The sequence below is a fragment of the Dermochelys coriacea genome, chromosome 7, assembly GCF_009764565.3.
Source record: "Dermochelys coriacea isolate rDerCor1 chromosome 7, rDerCor1.pri.v4, whole genome shotgun sequence".
Lineage (NCBI taxonomy): Eukaryota > Metazoa > Chordata > Testudines > Dermochelyidae > Dermochelys > Dermochelys coriacea.
The window spans coordinates 48137614-48154793 of record NC_050074.1 but is presented as its reverse complement, the minus strand read 5'-3'; the positions used below and the strand labels follow the sequence as shown (position 1 = coordinate 48154793).

The window sequence follows — 17180 nt, the reverse complement described above, 5'->3', positions numbered from 1 at the left end:
GACAGGTGTCCCTATTCAAAATAATCCCATCTTAAGTGGTCTCTATGGTTGGCTGTCTCAGCTAATAAGCCAAAGGTTGGATGGATGCAGAGACTGAACTACCCTCTCAGCTCTAAAGGTAGTCCCTCCAGGTCGGAGTCTGCCATGCTGTGCTATTACAGTGAATAATTAACACTGGAACATATGTTCCTAGGGATGTTGCAGGATTTATTGCACCAACACCAAAAATACCCTCTCCTTTTTTTAAAAAAAGCCTCTTAAATTGAGGGAAGGATAGCTAGTTTATTCCCTTCATGTGATCTTTAATTTCCACCAGGATACACACCAGAAGGGGCTTTAGTTTAACATCTTGTCTAAAGGACGGATGACTCTTGGATGGGTTCTGGTTTGTAAGACACTGTTGTTTTACTTCTTGCCTTTGGACCTTCTTCATGCTTGCTGAGCAGTCAGTATGCCAGAGATAGCTGCATGCACTGGTTCTAAACCTTTCATTCAGTGAGCACCAGAAGCAATCTGGCCTTCTCTTTGTGATGGCCACTGGAGCTTTGACCGCAATGCAGCTCTTCTAAATATTTAAGTGATGACTCTGGGTTTAGAGGAAGTGGCAGAGATTCATTCTGAAAGACATTGGGATGCTTACAACTGCTTTCCAGGACTGACCCCTAGATCCACATGCTGATGTCCGAGCTGAATTTTTCAATCTGCTCCAAGGCTGCCAGCTTTAGCACCTCTGCTATTTCTTCAGCTTGTTGAATGCTCCTCCCAAATCGCTTTCCTATTTAGGGCAGGATTTCTTTCTGCAAGTCCACAGAGCAGCCAACCCAAATTCATAGATACTAGGGTCAGAAGGGACCATTCTGATCATCTAGTCTGACCTCCTGCACAGCGCAGGCCACAGAATCTCACCCACCCATTCCTACGAAAAACCTCACCTATGTCTGAGCTATTGAAGTCCTCAAATCGTGGTTTAAAGACTTCAAGGAGCAGTGAAGCCTCCCTCAAGTAACCCGTGCCCCAAGCTACAGAGGAAGGCGAAAAACCTCCAGGGCCTCTCCAATCTGCCCTGGAGAAAAATTCCTTCCCGACCCCAAATATGGCAATCAGCTAAACCCTGAGCATATGGGCAAGATTCACCAGTCAGATACTACAGAAAATTCTTTCCTGGGTAACTCAGATCCCATCCATCTAATATCCCATCTCAGGGGATTAGTCCTATTTACCCTGAATATTTAAAGATCAATTACTTACCAAAATCCCATTATCCCATCATACCATCTCCTCCATAAACTTGTCGAGTAGAATCTTAAAGCCAGATAGATCTTTTGCCCCCACTGCTTCCCTTGGAAGGCTATTCCAAAACTTCACTCCTCTGATGGTTAAAAACCTTCGTCTAATTTCAAGTCTAAACTTCCTGGTGGCCAGTTTATACCCATTTGTTCTTGTGTCCACATTGGTGCTGAGGTTAATAATTCCTCTCCCTCTCCTGTATTTATCCCTCTGATATATTTATAGAGAGCAATCGTATCTCCCTTCAACCTTCTTTTAGTTAGGCTAAACAAGCCAAGCTCCTTAAGTCTCCTTTCATAAGACGAGTTTTCCATTCCTCGAATCATCCTAGTAGCCCTTCCTGTACCTGCTCCAGTTTGAATTCATCCTTTTTAAACATGGGAGACCAGAACTGCATACAGTATTCCAGGTGAGGTCTCACCAGTGCTTTGTATAATGGTACTAAAACCTCCTTATCCCTACTGGAAATGCCTCTCCTGATGCATCCCAAAACCGCATTAGCTTTTTTCACAGCCATAACATTGGCAGCTCATAGTCATCCTATGATCAACCAATACTCCAAGGTCTTTCTCCTCTTCCGTTACTTCTAATTGATGTGTCCCCAACTTATAGCTAAAATTCTTGTTATTAATCCCTAAATGCATAACCTTACACTTCTCACTATTAAATTTCATCCTATTACTATTACTCCAGTTTACAAGGTCATCCAGATCCTCCTGTATAATATCCCGATCCTTCTCTGAATTGGCAATACCTCCCGAAGTTACCTACTCACCTGGCCCATCTTCTTCCATCGACCAACTCCTGAGGTCCTTACCCACCCAAACTCCCACTGACATCAGTGAGTGCTTCGTCCAAGGATGGGCTCCAGGCTCTGCCCCCATTGGCTAGTTTCAGGTTTTAAGGGGATCTTGGAGCACCAGTGGCCATTTTCCCATTGCTTATTGCCAAACCTGTGGCACATGGGATTTTCAATGTTCTCTTGTTGTAGCTGTTCCAGCTCCATCTAATCCTGCGACACCTGCGTCCTGGCTAAAGTGGTGTTTCCCCCGGCTTCCCAAATGAGGTAGATTGCAAGCCAGCAAAGGCCCAAGAAGCGAATGCTGTCTGACCCTGATATTAACATCATACTGCTCTCTGAGGCTCTCGGCAATCCAGGGTGGCATGCTGGGCTCCATTTATGGAACAGATGAATATTTTTCTTGGAACTCTACATTTTTTCCCATTAAAAGCCAACTGCTTTCATGCAGTAGTATCTGCGCAAGGACAGGAAGTTCTGATTTCAGGCACCATGAAAACCTGTGGGAAGCACTGGCAAAGGCTGATCTCTTTATCTGTCACTGGGCTATCTACAGATATCTATTTCCCACGTAGTGCGGTGATGAATCCATCCCAAGTCCTCCATGAAGCTGATCTCATTGACAGTTAGTCTGAACTGCCACCTGACCCACCCCAATGCTGTGGGAGTAGATATTGGATTAATGCATAACTGGTGTGGCTGCAAACATGCCTGCCCTTCCTGTAGCTTTCTGCCTACGAGTTCCTTTGTACTGCCTCCAGCAGCATGGGGCTAGATACATTACCAGTGACAGGCAGGAACAGTTGTCATGATCCGCCTTGGCATTTAAAAAAAAAACAAAACACGCAATTTCCTCCCTTTGCCTCCCTGACTGCACTGGGGAAACATTTGAGTGACCCGTCAGCAGGGTTTTTTCCATCTCTGAAAGAAGAGGTTTTATCTGATCTTGCCTAGCCTACTATTTTTCTTATCATGGCATCTTGCTCCACTTCTATCAAGTCAAGACTGGCTCACATGAAACTTGGGTGATTTCACTTTAATTCTGATTTCAGCAACCCATCTTGCCTTGCCAGCTGCCCCTGGGGAGACAGTGAGCTTCTGCCATGCAAACCTGAGGGGAAAGCCTATAGACTCTTGCCACGCCAACCACCCACAGGGAAGCCAAAGGGATCCTGCCACACCAACCACCCAGAGAGAAAGCTCCTGGTCACTCAGATCCTGCTATGCCATGCTCATGACATTGCCAAGTCTTTTCTTTTTTAGAAAGGAGGGGGCCTCCATTTGCTTTGAAGAGCAAAGGACGAAGACTTTTTTTTGTGAATGATTTTCTTGTTCTACTTTCAGTCAGAATGGTTCGACAGCAAGGTTGGTGCTGTAACACAGAAGTTCTCAGTGCGCCCTCAGAGCGTAATGAAAGCTGACATTATATCAAACACAATAAAGACTCTCCGTTGATGAAGATCATTCCTGAACACACAAACCTATTAAACTGAAAAGAAAAAAAAATATCAATTCTACACAGTCACCAGCCAAAAGCAAATGTGATTTGTTATCTAAAAAGGGGTTATAAACACAGCTTCAATGCACTTTCGGCACGGTAATGAAAACTAGGTTTGAAATGGCAAGATGACTGCAAATTAGAACATTTGATTTTATTTTCTAACTTTTTAGGTAAACCTTTCACAAGGGCAAGTGCAAGGTTAAAGAGACTATCTTTCTGTTCTCAGTCGATAAGTGGGCTCCATAATTAAAGGGGAAGAAAAATGAAATGGGGAGTGATGAGCTTGCGTTTGCTCTTCTGAAGAGGCTTTGAACACAGAGTCCTTCTGATGCACCTCTGCAAAATAAACTGATAGATATGCACACGTGTACCCGCACAGTCTTGCAGCGTGAACTGCAGATACAACTCAGAAATGAGCAGAGACATCAGTGCTCTGTGCAAAATACAAAGCTCTTTGGCTATTGCTGTACCCACCACGCCCTGAAACACACACCTGGATCCCTCTGGAGGGGCACTGTTGGGTGAGTAGCCACCCCATGCTGTATTAGTGCACCCCGACCAGAGAGCCAGCAGAACGACGCAGCATGTCCAAATACACGGCAGAGTGCTGCACCATCCACGAGAGCCCGCAGCACAGACCTCTGTCAATCACATGCCAAGACTGCAGCATTTTTTGCTAGGAGCGAGCATCATTCTGTACGCAGCATATGGGCCTCTTTTCTTGCTGGTGCACTGTTCACCCCTCACGGTCGGGAGCTCATAACAGGGGAGTACGGCAGCTTTGTGATTAGTAAAGTCACAGAAATGTAGAGCCAGAGGGGACCACAAGACCAAGTCAATCTGGACCATTCCTGACAGGTGTTTGTCCAACCTGTTCTTAAAATCCACCAGTGATGAGGATTCTTCAACCCTCCCAGGTAACCTGTTCCAGTGCCTGATTGTCTACATGTACAGAGCTACGGCACTGGTGCAGCTGTGCCACTGTAGCTTTAGCGAAGATGCTACCATGCCAACGGGAGAGCTTCTTCCATCAGCGTGGTTAATCCATCTCTCTGAGAGGCGGTAGCTATGGTGATGGGAGAAGCTCTGTTGACGTGGCACACCCTCCATGCGGGTGAGGTTGGTAATGTAGATCTGGCCATAGTTAGAAAGTTCTCTCTCATTTCAATCTCCCTTGTTGCAAACTAATCTGAATTTTTCTTGTCCTACTCTCAGTGGACATGGAGACCAATTGATCACTGTCCTATGTACATTGTTACCTTCATTTCACTGGGCCTTCTACCAAGCTTTGCCTCAAACCCCCAAGCTCCGTGCAGGGTCTGTGCTGCCTCAAATTGACAGGCAAGAGGAGTGGCAGCACTGGATGCACAATTCATCGTACATTCAAACACAAGGTATATTGGCTGCATTCCATCCCATGGGAAAACAGGAGGGGTCTGTATTAGCTCGGGCACTCTCAGATCCTCCATCGCTACGGACGGCCAAGCTGTCTGCACTGTGTTAGAGCCCTGGACAGAGATGCCTGCGAGATCAGAATAATGCTCCTCACCTGTACAAATGCATTAGCTCCTTATCCTCATACATTAATTAACCCCTTGTGTAAGACACGACTCACTGGTGCAGCACCTCCCGCTGCTCGTCCTTGGAATTCACTCTCCAGCCTCTGGAGCACCCTCTGCAGGCCAGTGTCCTGCTTACCTCAGGCCCCCGTATCCCTCCCAGATCCCAGTGCCCCTTCCCTTGGGGATCTGCCTTCTACAGTACCCCCACAGTCTCTGGGTCTCCCCTGCCTGGGGAACCCCCAACCCTCTATCCACTCCTTGCCTCAGTGGCTACTGCCAGTCATCATCTAGCCCCCACTCTCTGGGGCAGACTGCAGTGTAATGGCCACTCATCATCAGCAAGGGGAGTTTGGACCTGCTGCCTTTGCCTACCCCTGGGCTGCCCCTCTGCAACCTCAGTACCTTTCCCGGCCTTTAATAAGGCCTGCAGCCTGGGGTTTTTCCAGCCTGGAGCTCCCCAGCTCCTTTGGCCTTTCCCCAGCCCTGGGGGAAAGGCCACTCTAGGTACCCTGCTCAGCTCCAGGCAGCCAGGCCCATCTCTCTCCACAGCTAGAGAGAAACTGTTGGCTCATAGCCTTTTATAGGGCCAGCTGTGGCCTGATTGGGGCGTGGCCCCAGCTGTGGCTGCCTTCCTCATCAGCCTAGCTTTTGGCTCCCCCGGGACAGCCCTCCCCTGGGCTGTTTTAACCCCATCAGGGCCGGAGCGGGTGACCACCCTGCTACACTCCTATAAAAGGTTTTCAAGCTCCCAGTTGTGGTGGAAGAGAGATTGTGGCATCAAAGGCAAACCTGCACATGCGAGCATTAAAAATGCAGAGGGGGTGGGTCTGAGCGTGTTCGAACAGACCAATGAAAGGAAGATGGGCAAGGGAAGCACAGAGTGCCAGCCAGTGGCCTCTGACTGATGGGGACACACAAGTGATGGCTCAAGGTACAAGCAAGCTCTGCCCAAGCTGTAGACTAGACCAGATCTCTCTCTAGCTGTGCCCTGCTTCCCTGGATAATAGCTGCATTGCCCATTGGAAATTTACTGGATAGTTACTGCTTCAAGCACCTGCAATACTCCCCCCATGCCTTCTCTCCCTTGGGGGTAGGGCTGGCATGGGGAGGGAAGATGTCCAGTGGCAGCCGGGCTCCATTTCCTATTATATCAGTTTTAAATCGGATGCCTTTCCATTTCTTTGAGTATCCCCTTCTCATGCCATGAGACAGGGTCACTGGGAGTAACTGATCCCCCTTCACTGGATCATTCATTATTCTGAATGATCAGCGCTCACTTATAATTATTCAATTATCAACTCAATGTACAACCTGAAATTTGCTTTCAGCAAACATTTCAGCATTGATGCTTAGAAACTGATTGTCGCGAGCATTCATGCCAGTAAATCTTGAGACTCCAACCTTTGTAGAAACTGACCATTGAAAGGGTCATGGATATGGGATACATTTCTTTTTGATTTTCAATGAACATTAACAGAGTATAAATGGATAAGCACTGGACTGCGACTCAGGAGATCAGGTTTCAATTCCCAGCTATGCCACAGATTCCCTAGACGACCTCAGGTATGTCATTTCATCACTTTGTGTCTCAGGCCTTGATCTTGCAAAGACTAAAGCACATGCTTAACATTATGCACCGTGAGGAGCCCCGTAGGAGTAAACAGAATTACTCACAGTGCATAAAGTAAAGCACGTGTGCCAAGCTTTGCAAGACTGGGGTCTTGAATTCTCATCTACAAAATGGAGATCATCTTCCTTTCGTTTTTCCCTCCTTCATCTGTCTGGTCTGTTAAGTCCATGGCCCAAAGAGCCGACAGGCTGTCTCTCAATAAGTGTTGGGACACTGTCCAGCCAGAAGCCCTCAAACAATTAATACAAATAATGCAATGTTGCCTTCTTGTTGTAAAGCAATCACACAGCATGACTACACAGTACAGCTCCAAAAGCCTGGTGCAGAGAACAGGTTTCACTGACTTTCAAGCCACTTATGTTGGGTTCTTTTCTTTTCCCTCCATTCACCTCTCTTTTGTTTGCAAGACCCAGTTAGAAGCTGAAAAACAAACTCTCTCTTATTTATTCTGTCCTTCCCCATTTGGCAAATGGTGATCCTATTCCCCCTGAGAGTCTTTTCTAATAGAGCTTGAAATTATCTGGGCTTTTTTGTTGCTTCCTTGTTTTACGCGCCAGTGTTATTGATGGGAGTTAGCACCATGGGGTTTGGTGGTTTGCTGGTGATCCCCCTCTGGCCCTGCAATAGCACAGTACCCAACATCAGGCAGGGTTCTCCGGCCCGCTAAATTCATGCAACGCCAACTGATCTGAAAAATTATCTTGCGAGAATCCCCCCTGCAGCTTCTGGTTAAATCATGTGGTATTACTTTTGTTCTCTGATTGGATGATGACTGGAGTTAATTGACACAGCATTTAACTATGTCAATTAACTTTTATTCCCTGATTGGATGATGACTGGAATTAATTGCTAAACTTTTTGGGGGGACCCACGACATAATCTGAAACTGAGGCCCCCCCCAACCTTCCAAAACAAGTTGCCATTGAAGGGAGATGGGGAGGGATGATTTAGAGAGTGAGCCCACCCCACACTCACCCTGCAGCGGTGGCTCCTCTCCCAAGGGGAAGGACCTGGCGGGCGCCTGGGGACATAGCACTGCTCAGGTCTGACCAAGCTGCCCTGAGGGGTGGCCGGGCCAAACCTGAGTAGTGCTACATCCCCAGGCACCAGGTTGCAACACCATTTGGTATGTTCAGAGCTGGAGGGGGGAGGGCAGCGGGCGGAAAGGGCAATGAAGATACCTGTTGAAGAACAGGAAAACTTAAAGGGAATGCCTTATTCTGGACCAGAGCGATCCCTCAGGCTGGGCCCGAAACAGAGCAGAGATAGAGTCAGACAAGGCTGATGTCACAAGGTGCCTCTCCATGCCAGGCCTCAGCATTATCTATGCACTCAGATCAACCCCATCACCATACTATCTGGGCACCTTGTGATCTGTAAGGTATTTAACTTCCCAACTCCGCTATGCGGCAGGGTAGGGCTGTTATCTCCGTTGTACAGATGGGAAACTGAGGCACACACAGGCCCAGTGACTTGGCCAAGGTCACAAAGGAAATCTGTGGAAGAGATGGGGGGACGAACCAGTTCCACCCTCTTTGAAAATCCATCCTCCATGTTCACTCGGCTCTAGATGGCTCACTCTGTGCCCTCCACCCCTTATCCTAACTGGGGTCTGCGGGAGTGGGTGAGACAGGGACGTGGTCCCATGCAGGGCTTAAATTCAACTGGAGCCATCTGGAGCAGAGCCCTGGTAAATATTTTCAACCCCCTGGAGTTTTCATAGCAAGCTGGGGGGGGGAGGAGCTCCCAGAAATACTCTATGCAAATTTAAGCCTTGGCCCAGGGATTCTCCTCAGCTGGGTGGGCGCCGTGCAACATGGAGATCAGGGGGCGCTGCCCTCTGATGCTTGGCTGCAGAGCTGGGACAAAGCCCACCCCAACGCACACAAGGAAGACAAAGCTGGGAGGCTGGCAGTAATTACCTTCTGCAAAAATAAAGCCCCTCCTTAGCCAGCTTGGACTCTAGCTTGGCTGTCAGGAGGCATCAGGGCTGTTTGCTAATCAGCATGCCAGATGAGGCAGGGGGTTGGTGCAAGCTACAGGCAGCTGCTGGATAACACAGAGCTGTGCTCCTTTATGATATTTCTGAGCAGACCCCACCCCGCCTCACCTTTTTTCTTTCTTCTCCCCTATCTCCCCAGCCCAGCCAGCCCCCAATGCACCCAGTAAGGCTGGGAGTGCTGTGAAATCACTGGACAGAAGAACTGTGCTCAGGCAGAGCCTTGTGTGGGGAGAATGCAGAGGGCAAAGGTGGGGATTGGTGAGGAGAGGAATGGGAAGGAGAATAATGAGGAACTAACCCAATTAGAATCTGCATTACCCTTTGTGTTATAAAGAAAGGGAAGGGAAAAAGAGCGAGAGAGAGAGAGAGAGACACACACACACACACACACAGAGGTTTCAGAGTAGCAGCCATGTTAGTCTGTATTCGCAAAAAGAAAAGGACTACTTGTGGCACCTTAGAGACTAACCAATTTATTTGAGCATAAGCTTTCGTGAGCTACAGCTCACTTCATCGGATGCATTCCGATGAAGTGAGCTGTAGCTCACGAAAGCTTATGCTCAAATAAATGTGTTAGTCTCTAAGGTGCCACAAGTACTCCTTTTCTTTTTACACATACAGAGAGAGAGAGATAAAGAGAGTATGCGTGGTGCTGAAAAGGGAAGCAGCTCAGCTGAGGTAGGCAAAGAAGAAGGAGAGGGCTGGGCTCTTGAATGACTGAGCACCAAAAAGCACGGGAGCTGGGTCTCTCAGAATCAGTCCTCAGAGAGGAAGCATTTTAGAACTGATCACACTGGCAGACACTGATGTGGCAAGGCCAAGGAGTCCCTTGTCTTAATGGCTTCCCCGAGATGTCCGCATTATGGCCCACCCCATGCCATGCTTGCTGAATCAGTGATCTGTTCTGGTGGCCCTCCACACTCTCCTGCTATTGCTATCCAATTCCCCTGGGTGCAGGAGTAGCAAACAGCTCTCTATGTGGTGAATGGCAGCACTGGGAGAGGTGGGCAACCGAGCCAGCCCCTGAACCAAGGAGACAGGATTCGGTTCCCGTTTCTAGCCACTCCAAGATCCCCTGAGCATCTGAGGGTGCATGTACACTGCAGTCGGGGGCGAGCTTCCCAGCCTGGGTTGATAGACCTATGCCAGCGAGGTTCGCTAGCACCGAAAAATAGTGGTGTAGCTGGAAGTTGGTGGGCCTTGACGGCTCAAGCCCCAGCCCAAACCGCAACGTGAAAGCAATGTCTAAACAGCAATTTTAGCACATTAGTGCTAGTATGTCCCTGGACCCTTACTCACCAGGGGGAGGTGCAGAGTGGAGATACCAGGGGAGCAGGAAAGCAGCATTTCTCTTGGCCTGTCACAACTCTAACATTTCTATCATGGTCTCTCAGGACAGCATGGTCCCCACTGATCCAGCTATTGTATTAGGCACTAAACAGAGGTCCTGGCCAGAAGTATTATGAGATCCCAGGCACCTTGTTGTCCTGACCAGTTTGGTTCATTATATTCTGCTAGCCTAAACTCTCCCTGCAGTTACAACCTGATAGGATATTTGCTTTACTTTCTGTGGTGACTCTTGTGCAGTGCTGCTGCATGCTCTTAAACATAGGTGCTGGAACTAGGGGTGCTGCCACCCCCCTGGCTTGAAGTGGTTTCCATCATATATAGGGTTACAATTTGGTTCAATGGCTCTCTGCACCCCCACTATAAAATTTGTTCCTGCACCTCTGCTCTTAAATAGCTGCCGCATTCCACCCCAGATGTGGCTGCAATTCAGTTGTCGGAGGAACGATTGCAGCTTACATGGAGTCTATAGTTAGTAAATGTTGAAAAGCATGTGAGTCACCCATCAGGGCATGAAGCTTATATGGAAATGTAAGATATTATAAGCAGAATTGCCTAACAGTCCACACATGGTCCAATTCTGTTCTCAGTTATACTTGCTGGAAAACTGGAATAACTCCCTTGGTTTGGACAGAGCTATTCTGGATTTTTGATGGCTGTAACTGAGAAGAGAAGTCGGTTAGCTTTCTTTGGCATGGGTGGTGGTTTAACTGCATTAATGTAAACCTGGTTGAAAAGTGGGGTGGGAACATGACATTTTTAAAAATTGTTTCCATTTTGCTGGGTACTGAAATAAAACAATTTTTCATTTTTTAGAATTTTTTCAGCAAATTGGTTTCTCAAAGAATTTCAAATATTTGGTCCCCCGGTCTTTCTGCTTTTGAGCAATGAGGGCAATAAAATGAATAATGCCTGGGGCTTTTTCTCCATTTCTCCAGCTTTGGAAGCGTTCCATGTGTCTTTTTGCCACTTTGGAATTTTTCCAAGGTTGAGGAAGTTTTGAAAAGTTATAGAGTAGGAAAAGGAAAAGGGAAAGGAAGGAAAAGATAAGAAGGAGAAGGAGGAGGAGAAGAAAAAATCTGGGAAAAAAAACCTTAGTCATTATTCAATCTAATGCGTTAATTGGCAAAAATGAAAAAAAGTGTAAAGGAAACACCCCCTTCCCCCCAAAGTCAATAGTTTGAAAAGGTTTTGTTTTTCCAAAACCAGAAATGAACATTTTTTGTTTCATTTCAAAATTTCCTGTAGAAAAACATCATTGAAAACTGACATGAAAAAGTCATTACCGAGAAACCAAACAAAAAGCAGGTTTAAAACAAACAAGAGGGAGTACTTCTTAAAACAACGCACATTTGAAGGAACATCCCTTCTGATGCTCCACAGCTCCCCATGTGCATCTATGTAGCTGGAGATGTTTTGTCCTCTCCCTGGACTGATCCCTCAAACTTGCCTGGATGATGGCCAACATCAGGACCAACATGGGTTAGTGCACAAGGAGATGTGGGGAGAAGGTCCTCCCCAAGGGGGGGCTTTAAGTGATACAGAGCATGTGAATTTCACCTACAGTGTATGTAAATCACCAGGTGTACATTACCATATAAAATCAGCCCAATATAATTCAGCCAATATACCATGTCAGATACGCCAGGGAAATACACTGGTCATAAAATACTGGCCTGTGTGCCTGTTACATTGAAGTACATTTTTGAAGTACAAGGCAAGTATAATTGCCTTGCTAGAGTGGCAGGTACAAAACAACAACACAAACACATGGTTGAATTCCGCTGTCAGAGCAAAGGGGTGTGTGACTTATGTCAGAAAGGATGATTCTATCCACTCTGGAACTGTTTTGGGCATAGGGCACCCAGGAGAGAGACTTATTTCTCTGCAGAAATGTGCTAGGAGAGGAGAGATTGAGTAGGATGCAGAGGAAGAAAGGAGCTTTTTTCATTGTACCAATGAAAACTGTAGTGGAAAAGAAGCACTGGGAGAAAAACAACAGTAATAAACATTTTATGAAGCAGAAAATGGCTTATAAAGAAGTCAACTTTTAAAGGCAATTTATATAATCCTGCCAAATGCCCATAAATGTGGGAATGGCCCTCTCGGCAGCCACTAAATGTCCCTTTCAGGGACACATAGCCATGACAGCCAACTCAGGACACCCGAGCAAACCTACACAACATCATAAAAATGCTAATGACCTGAGCGCCGTTCCTGAGCTGGAACGAGAGGGAGAACGTGATTGCTGAGCACAGAGGGGAACAGCTGGTTTTCACCAAGGTGGTGGTGGTGCTGCTGCATTGAAATCACTGGAAAGGCTGCCTTGCCAACAGGCACTGGATCTGGCCCCTATGCTCCCACTCATTTCTTTGATAACTTAGGGTAACCTGGCCTGTTTGATACTGGCAACCTAGTATAACTAACTAGGTGAAGCTGGGACTCATGGCCCACAAAGCATTAGCAAAATGCTAGGGAGTTGCAGGGAATTAGAAGAGCGCAGTTTGCCTCTTCAGGCAGGTCTACGCTGCAAGTGAAGGTGCGATTGCAGAGGCAGGCATAACCATGCCTAGAGACACTAGCATGGGCAACAACAGCAGGGAAGATGCGGCAGCATTGACTGGCAACCTGCGTACAAACCTGCTGGGGACTCTGGGCATACACTTGGGTTACTAGCTCCTGCTGCCATGTTCCCAGCGCTAGCTGCTAGATTAAAGCTAGCATAAGGATGCCTATCCATGCTACAACCTCACTTTCTACATGTAAGTGACATACCAATAAGCACCTGCAGCCAACTAGCTCTTCACAAATGCTACTGATAAATACACGGGTGCTGCAAACTCAATAGCTTAGGATTTGCGCTATAAGATCAAACCACTAATTAATAAAACCCAGTCTCCGGCCTCCATGTTTCAGAGAGGGGTAAAATGATTAGAGCTGGTTGGGAATTTTTTGACAAAAGAGTTTCTCAGAGCCAGGATGGAGTGTCTGGTGAAAGAATGGGAGCACTGCAAGAGGGACTTGAACTGGGGTCTCCTGCTTCTCAGGTGAGTGCCCAGAGGCTCTAGAGTCAGTCTCTTGCACTCTCTCACTGACCCAATGAATATTTAATTATTTATACAAAGCAGAACAGTTCCAACAGGAGAGATTGAAGAGCCCCAACCCCAGAATAGCCCATAGCCTGGTGTTGGTCTAGGGCACTCACCTGGGATAAGAGACCTGCAAGGGAGTGGCCTACTCACCTGGCTATCCGGGGCTACGTGGACATACACGCACTCGTTCTCTATCGTTTTTCATGGAAAATTTGGAAAGGTCTTGGTTTTGTCCCACTGAGGAATGGGAACAGTTCTGAAAACTCAGATTTTTGTGAGATGGGAAAACGGTTTCCCATCCAGCTCTGGAAATGACTCACAATGAACCTGGATAATAGGAGCTAGTTGCATACATCACAAAGCAAATCCCCTTCTGGTCCTGCAATGATTGGTCCACTGCTTGTAGCAAGAAAACTGGTTGGCTGCAGGACCTTCGCTTGCCCAACTGTTAATATTACTGGCCACCAAATTATACTGTCCTCTGTTAAATCTATCTAGAGTATTGGAGGAGAAGATAAAAGAAGAGTTAGAGAAAGTCTGAGAAGAAGGGAAACTAATCACAAAGTTCCTGGTGAGCTGGTTTGATCATTATGAGATGGCATTTCCTATTACATCTCCTGTTATGTCACAGGAAATGGGAGGGGCTGCATGGACTAGGACCGGGATATGGATCTTCCCACTCAAGTCAAATGCAGCCCAGGTTGAGGGGACTTGAAGAGCCTTCAATGGCAATGACTTTAAGGGCCACTGTTCTTTTACTTACTGTACTGGGGCCTGAAAATGTGTCCAAGCCCCCTAAAACATCACTGCGCACAAGAGAAAATGTAGTATAGGGTCTAAGAAATGGCACAGGGGACTTCCAGGGTAAAGAAATGCCAAGCTGGCGGGAGGCGCTGCAGGCTAGTACAGAAGGCAGCTCAGGTTCTAGGCGACCGCAGCAGGAACCCATCAACAGAGACTCCAGGGCTGCCTCCGGGTAGAGGTACTGGGCACTCCATGGCAGCAGAGAGAGAAGCAGCTTCCAAGGTAGCACTGCTGGGGATTTCAGGGGGTTATTCAATATTCCTTGGTCCAATGGACTGTTAGCAGCAAACAGATTCTTAGAGCTGGGCTAGGAGGGTTGGGGAAAAGAAGGACCCCTTGTCCTTTTGCAGTTGAACTGCAATAGGAGATGAATGCTGGGCAAAAGTGTAAGTATTACTTGACATACTACTTAAACCAGGAGCTCTTTGGGGTGGGAACTGTCTTTGTACAGCACCTAGCACAACAGGGCCCTAGTCCATGACTGGTGTGCCTATGTGCTACCGCAATACACCTAATAGAAACAAAATGTACAACGCCTAGCACAATGGGGCCCTGGTTCATGACTGGAGCTCTTAGGTATTACCACACATATGCATGCATGCACATAAATAAATAAATAAAGCAGCAGCAGCTGTTTGGGGCAGGGACTGAGGCTTAGCGGAACAACCAGAACTAAGCTGCTGGGTACGACTGCACTATAAATGGTAGATAAAATAATACATGTGTTCTTGGCCTCTCATCCATAGTGCCCAACGATGGCTTCTATGTTCCCCCATCATCCCTCTCCCAAGGAGGCTTTAAAGCCTGCTTTGGCCTACTCCCTGGGATGATCCAAAGGCTTCAGCTGTTAAGAGCAGGCGTCTTCCCTTCTTTAATACACAGACCCTGTCTGTACATGATGTGTAATGCCATTGGTCATAATCAGAGCAGAACATTAGTGCAAAGGAAAAGGCTACAGTACAAAACAGACATGCTATGTCAAGGTCTTTTTACTGCTGTGCGCACCATGAAACTTCAATGACTCTTAGATGAATTACATACAAGCACAGAAATGTAGGGACCTTGAGAGTTCATCAAGTCCAGCCCCTATACTGAGGCAGAACCTAAACCAATGTTTCTCAACTTATTGACCATTGTGGGCCACAGATGTGTGTTATATATATATATATATACACAATATATATATTGCCTGTATGGCCCTGAGGATGTCTCTTGGGCCACAGCTGTGTGCCGACTGGGCCACAAATGGCCCATGGGTTGAGAGCCACTGACCTAGACCATCCTTAACAGGTGTTTGTCCAATCAGTTCTTAAAAACTTCCTATGATGGGGATTAGACAACCTCCTTGGGAAGCCTGTTCCAGAGCTTAAACTACTATTATAAAGTTTTTCCTAATATCTAACCTAAATGTCCCTTGCTTGCAGATTAAGACCATTACCTCTTGTGCTACCTTCAGCAGACATGGAGAACAACTGATCACTGTCCTTTTTATAGCAGCCCCCGCATATTTGAAAACTTATCAGCCCCACCTCTCACTCTCAGTCTTATTTTCTCAAAACCAAACATGACCATTTTTTAAACCTTTCCTCATAGGTCAGGCTTTCTAAACCTTTTATCATTTTTCTTACTCTCCTCTGGACTCTCTCTACTTTGTCCACATCCCCTACATAGATGGGGATTGTAGGGCTGGACCCTGACCCACTGAAGCCAGAACATGTTCATCTCCAGTCAGGATCAGGTCTTTAGCAGTCGATGCTGAGTGCAATGCCTGATCCATTCATGCACACCCATACAAAGCAATTACTGTCTAAGGGCGACCATCACTGGAGAGGTTTCGCAGAGACATTTCCACTCCTCACACACTCAGGCCGAGGGACTCGTCTTCCCCGTAACCCCAGCCTAATGCAGGGGGCATTCATTTTCATCCTCCCTCTCTCAGCCCGGGGGACTCTTTCCTTGGGTGCTGTCACTGCACCTCAGCCTGATGGGAGCTCCTCCTGCCGTCACTGGTGAGATGTGTCCTTCCTCCCCACTGTGCTACCAGGACACCGCGGATGCAGCTTCTTCGTTTTTTCTTCCAGTAATCCACTCACTTCTCTCTCCTGTCTGGATCTCTCGGCCCTAATTAGAAACGACTTCCTGATGATGCGTGCACACTGGACTCCAGCTGCCTCCACTGACGTGCCCGCAGCTTCTTCTGCAGGGAACATGGCTTGGCTGAAATCCAACTCCACAAGGGAAAGGTCGCTAAAGCTACACGAGCTCCATAGTTTTGTACACTGCTAAGGCGGACTGAGGCTCCTTACCCTGCTGCTGATGACAGTACATGGGGTTGCTCTGGAAAAGCTCCAGGAAGCTGCTGAAAGAGGGGACCAGCAGCTGTGAGATGAACAGTAAGCAAGGGCTTCCTCAATGCTTCTGATCCCCACCTCTGCTTTGGTGGGTGCTTTCTCCATTTCAACTTGGAGGGAGGCCTTAGTGATTTAGACACTTTGTTGCCCACCCTGAAGGAAGGACTCATTGGAATGTGACAGGTTTCAGAGTAGCAGCCGTGTTAGTCTGTATTTGCAAAAAGAAAAGGAGTACTTGTGGCACCTTAGAGACTAACAAATTTATTTGAGCATAAACTTTCGTGAGCATCCGATGAAGCTTATGCTCAAATAAATTTGTTAGTCTCTAAGGTGCCACAAGTACTCCTTTTCTTATTGGAATGTGATTTCTTCTCTCTGGGAGGATTGTATGGGCTCTCTCCGTGAGCAGCTAAGGAGCTCCTACACCAGCCACAAGGGATGTGCCTGTGGGCCCTTCCAAGGTAAGCTAGATGCAGCTGACTGCTGGCTCCTCTCCTTTTGCACTATGCTTCTGCAAGGATCACAGCCAGCTGAGAAGCCTGTGTTCCAAATGAGGATTGCCGAATTGTAGGATGGTCCCAAGTCCACAGCAGGGCAGCTAGGGCTGGCTTGCATTTGAATGCCCTGGTTGGTCTTCTGTCCTCGGTGCTCAGACTTCCACAGCATTCTTTACTCAACCACAAAGGCAGAATTTTGGATCTGGATCTGAATTCTGAAACTTGGGCCCCTCTCTCATATGAGATCCTACTGCAGCTCCACAGCTATTCAAGGAACTAGCTGTTGAAAGTCTATGACTTTATTATGG

At 47.2% G+C, this 17180-nt stretch overlaps 1 protein-coding gene and 1 long non-coding RNA gene across 4 annotated transcripts in view; both read right to left on the bottom strand.

The window, feature by feature from the left end:
* Positions 1-17180, bottom strand: part of CACNA2D2 (calcium voltage-gated channel auxiliary subunit alpha2delta 2) — a 630338-nt gene that overhangs the window by 225280 nt on the left and 387878 nt on the right. The window lies entirely within an intron of this gene.
* LOC122460941 lies at positions 2044-5707 on the bottom strand. The gene is made up of 3 exons (XR_006282584.1): positions 5552-5707; positions 4847-5095; positions 2044-3567 (listed from the first exon to the last, which is right to left on the bottom strand). It is a non-coding gene; the product is annotated as an uncharacterized LOC122460941 (long non-coding RNA).